At 42.5% G+C, this 4,783-nt stretch overlaps 1 long non-coding RNA gene across 1 annotated transcript; it reads left to right on the top strand.

The window, feature by feature from the left end:
- The first annotated feature begins 1,100 nt into the window (after nt 1–1,100).
- Nucleotides 1,101–2,677, top strand: LOC111768196 (uncharacterized). The gene is made up of 3 exons (XR_002800375.2): nt 1,101–1,467; nt 1,639–1,802; nt 2,182–2,677. It is a non-coding gene; the product is annotated as an uncharacterized lncRNA (long non-coding RNA).
- The last annotated feature ends 2,106 nt before the right edge of the window (nt 2,678–4,783 follow it).

Genomic DNA, 4,783 nt, shown 5'->3' with positions numbered 1-4,783 from the left:
GCCTGATGCAGCATTATTTACAGTAGCCAAGACGTGGAAGCAGCCTAAGTGCCCATTAACAGATGATTGGATAAAGAAGATGAGGCATATATATACAATGGAATACTACTCAGCTGTAAGAAAGAACAAAATCGTCCCATTTGCAATAACAGGGACGGACCTTGAGGGAATTATGTTAAGTGAAATAAGCCAGATAGAGAAGGACAATCTCTATATGACTCCACTCATATGAGGAATTTAAAAATGTAGACAAAGAGAACAGATTAGTGGCTACCAGGAGAAAGGTGGGGTGAGGGGTGGGCACAAAGGGTCAAGGGGTGCACCTACAACACGACTGACAAACAATAATGTACAACTGAAAGTTCACAAGATTGTAACCTATCATTAACTTAATAAAAATTAAATTAATTAAAAGAAAAAAAAAGAAATGCCTGATGCAGTCACCTGGGCTTCTACTGCTTATGGTGAGCCCCTCTGGACATTTCCCCTTTCAGAAACAATGTTGTGGCTGGACAAGCCCTTGTGGTTCTTATTAGGATTGCAAGACATACCTCAGCAACAACCAACAGAGAACTTTAAAAACACAAGGTTGATTACTCACAGATCCTGGAGGGAACACAGCGTGCCCGGGCCACACAGCAACATTGCAGGTGGAGAGAAATAGGGCAGACCTGGGCTTCTGCCTTTATTGGGGTTGAGGGTGGGGTGCCTAGGGTTTCTCAGGTTCACTCTTTCAGGAATTAACGCATGGGAAGGGAAAAGCAGGATCACTCAAATGGTCAGTTATCTAGGTCACCCAGGGGTTCCTACAAGGGGCCCTTCATGCTTGGAAGGGCCTGGCTCTTTACCTAGTTGTGTAGCTGGCAACGTGTTTATTTGAGATGCATATCTTTGAAGTGGATGCCTTGGCAATCAAAAGTGTAATGTCAGGCAGTTACAATAAAAAAACTAATTACAATCAAAAAGGCTACACACCCCACCCCTCCCCCCTGTAACATTCCTAAACCCTGGCAACCATTAATCTGTTCTCCAGCTCTGTAATGTCATTTGACAAAGTTATTTCATTGCAATCATACAGTATGTGACCTTTCGAGATCGGCTTTTTCACTCAGCATAATGCCCTGAGGTGCCTCCAAGTTGTTTTGTGTATCAGTAGTTCTTTCTTTCACATCAGCTAATTTATGTGTTCTTTGCTGTGATTAAATGTTTTGAGCTTTTGAGCAGCTATAGAGAAAAATTTATTGGTGAGTAAAGTGGCTAGTGACTGAGTAAGCAGCTTAAAAAAAAAAAAAGATTGTAGTAGTTTGAGTGTGGGGTGATGGGAGGAGGCCTAGACTCGTATCATGTCTGCAAAGGAAGAGCTACAGGGAAGAGAGGGCCTAGATACTGAATCAGCAATGAGGGTGGAAACCGAACATGACTCCAGGTCTGCACATCTGAAGCCCAGCAGTCCAGCTGACTGACCAGGTATGGTGGGCACCCCCTCCCCCCGCCCCCACCTTCTCCTGTACCACAGGGACTGTTTGAGGAATGGGCCCTGGCATTCCCCATCCACATACCCATGTTGGTCCAATCAGAAGGGAAGCTCAGGAATTTTGTGGGGTGGTTGGCCAAAGGGAAGCCCTTCTCTCTCCCAAGATTCCGAAGAAGCAGCCTAGGAACTTTTGGTGCCCAACCTGGAGACGGTGGCCTGAGTATCAAGAGTAACGCACTCTGGATCAAACCTATCTTGAGGTTCATGCTGCCTTTGGACTTTCAAATCACAAGCTACACAGTCGTTTTATGGGTTAAACCAGTTTGTGGTGAGTTTTCTGTTATTTACTATATAAACAGTCCCAAGTGATAGAAAAAAACAAAACAAAACGAGTAAAGGGAGAAGGGAGATCTCAGTCAACTCACATTTATGACTTCCACTAGAGCTGCAGTCCTCGCTATGACCATGACAAATAAAAATGGCAAGCAATAGGATATATTGGAGAATATGAGGAAGCCATGTGGTATAAACCTAATTCGGCCTGACCTTGTCTTTCCAAAAGGGCCTGACCGAGGCCGTTGAACATGCATTGTATATCTGCTTTAGAGATTCCCTATGGCAAGAACAAAGGCCCTTGAGATAAAGGTGCAACTTCCCTCCCCCTCCCAACGTTGGCATCTCCTTAAGGATTAAGCATCTTTCCTTAGGCTAGAAACTGATTGCTGCGCTCACCTGTGACCGCCCAGCTCCAGACAATCGACTTGCCTCCTGCTACGCCCACCGAGATAGCAGACCCACTACCTGCTGTGTCCATCAAGCGCTGTGCCGACAGGGCAATCCTGTGACTATTGTGGGAGGGACATTTCAATCATATGTGAAACACCCTGTTTGGGGGTATATAACCACTCTGTGCACCCCACTTCTTCGGTGCCCTTTCTTCCTTTGGGAAGAAAGGCCCCTGGGCCATGGTCCTCAGATTTCAGTTCAGAATAAACTCACCCAAATTTTCATTTACAGATTGGTTATGGATTATTTTCATCAACAACCACTAGAGAAAAAAAATCGTTCATTATTTTTTATTGATGAATCAGTTTCCATGGAATGGATATACCACAATTTGTTTAACCATTCACCCACTGAAGGACATTTTAGTTGTTTCCAGCTTTTATTATCACAAATAAAGCTTTTATGAACATTCATGCATAAGTTTTGTGTGGACATAATTGTCTATTTTTCTGGTCCGAATGTCCAGGAGTGCAATTACTGGGTCATATTGTAGTTGCATGTTTCTTTTTTAACTAAAGTAGTTTATCAAACCACTTTCCAGAGTGGTATGCTGTTTTACATTCCTACTTGCAATGTGAGAGAGATTCACTTTCTCCACATCCTTGCCAGCAATTGGTATTGTCGTCCATTTTTGTTTTAGTTGTTTTCATAGGTGTGAGTGTTATCTCAATGCGGTCTTAATTTGCACTTCCCTAACAGCTGGTGATGTTGACCATCTTTTCGTGCACTTATTTGCCTTCAGTGCATCCTCTTCAGTTAAATGCCTTTTCATATCTTTTGCCTATTTTCTAATTGGACTGTTTGATTTTTGTTATCTTTATTTACTGTTAAGTTTTGAGATTCTTTACATTTTCTAGATGCACGTCCTTCCTCAGATCTGTGGTTTGCAAACCTTTTCTTCCAGTCTGTAGTTCTCAACATTAGCAGGGTCCTTCACAGAGCAACAGTTTTTAATTTTGATGAAGTCCAATTTACCAATTTTTCTTTTATGGATCATCTTTTCGGTGTTATGCTTAAGAGCTCTTTACCAAGCCCTGGGTCCTCAAAATTTTGTCCTGTGTAATCATGGTATTGTGATATAATAAGAAATACATTTTGGTCTTCACCCATGATTCCTCCTCCTGGCACACAGCTCTAAAAATCCTTGTAATTTTCTAAGTGATAAAAGCTATAAGAGTGTCTTTTGTTATAATTAGTTTTTGTTTCCAGCTCCTGAAATAGCTCCAGTGCATAAAGGTAAAAGGAGAGTCTTTTGTTATTTGTTACTAGCCTCTTTCAACCATTCCTGAGTTTTTGTTAATGAGCTGACTTTTGGAAAGCCCCTAAGGATGGAGGGCAGTGCTGGTTGCCAGGTTGCCAGGGGAACCAAGCCTGTGGTTAGAGTGTTGGAATTTTCAGCCCCACCTTTACCTCAGGAGAGGGGAGAGGGGCTGGAGATTGAATTTAATCACCAACGGCCAATGATTTAATCAATTATGCCCATGTAATGAAGGCTCCATTAAAGTCTCTAAAATAAGGGGTTTGGAAACCTTCCAGGTTGGTGAACAACGTGCAGGTGCTGGGAGAATGGTGTCCCTGGAGAGGGCATGGACGCACCGAGCCCATTCCCGCATACCTTACCTTATGCATCTTTTACATCTGGATGTTCCTAAATTCTATCCTTTTATAGTAAACTGATAATGTACTAAGTAAACTATTTTTCTGAGGTCTGTGAACTGTTCTAGCAAATTATTGAACCCAAGGAAGGGGTTGTGGGAACCTCCCATTTCCAGCCAGTCAGTCAGAAGCTCAGGTGACAACCTGGGACTTGTGATTGGCATCTGAAGTGGGGACAGTCTTGTGGGACTGAGCCCTTAACCTGGGGGGTCTGTGTTAACTGTAGGTAAATAGTGTCAGAATTGAACTGAATCGTAGACACCCAGTTGATGTCTGCATAGAATCAGAGAATTGGTCAGTGTGGGGAAAAAAACCCACCTCTGATGTCAAAAGTAAAGTATTGAGAGTAGTAGTAGAGTAGAAAAGAATCAGGGATTTTCCTTTCAGTAACCTCCTAAAAATTTTTGGTTGTGCATTTTATGTTTAAATCTAAGAACCATTTTGAATTAATTTTTGTAGAAAGTGGGAGGTTTAAGTTGAGGTTCTTTTTTAATGTTTTTCTTTTTGCTTAGGGTTATCTGTGGTAGGCTGAATAATGGCCCCTCAAAGATATCCACATCCTAATATCTGGAACCTGTGAATGTCACCTTGTATGGCCACAGGGATTTTGTAGATGTGATTAAGTCAAGCTTCTTGAGATCGGGCCATTATCCCGCATTATCCATGTGGGCCAGGGGTAATCACAAAGCTGCTAGTAAAAGGGAAGCAGATCAGAGTGAGCAGTAGGAGCTGTGACCACCGAACCACGATGTTGGAGTGATGTAGGAAGGAGCCATAAGCCGAGAAATGCAGGCAGCCTCTACTTGTTCGTGACAAAGACAGAACTAAAGATTGGTCCTTCTAACCCAGTTCTTTATTCTTTCCATT

This window comes from Equus caballus, chromosome 15 (assembly GCF_041296265.1).
Source record: "Equus caballus isolate H_3958 breed thoroughbred chromosome 15, TB-T2T, whole genome shotgun sequence".
Lineage (NCBI taxonomy): Eukaryota > Metazoa > Chordata > Mammalia > Perissodactyla > Equidae > Equus > Equus caballus.
The sequence above is the reverse complement of the archived record's forward strand: the minus strand, read 5'-3'. Positions and strand labels throughout refer to the sequence as shown.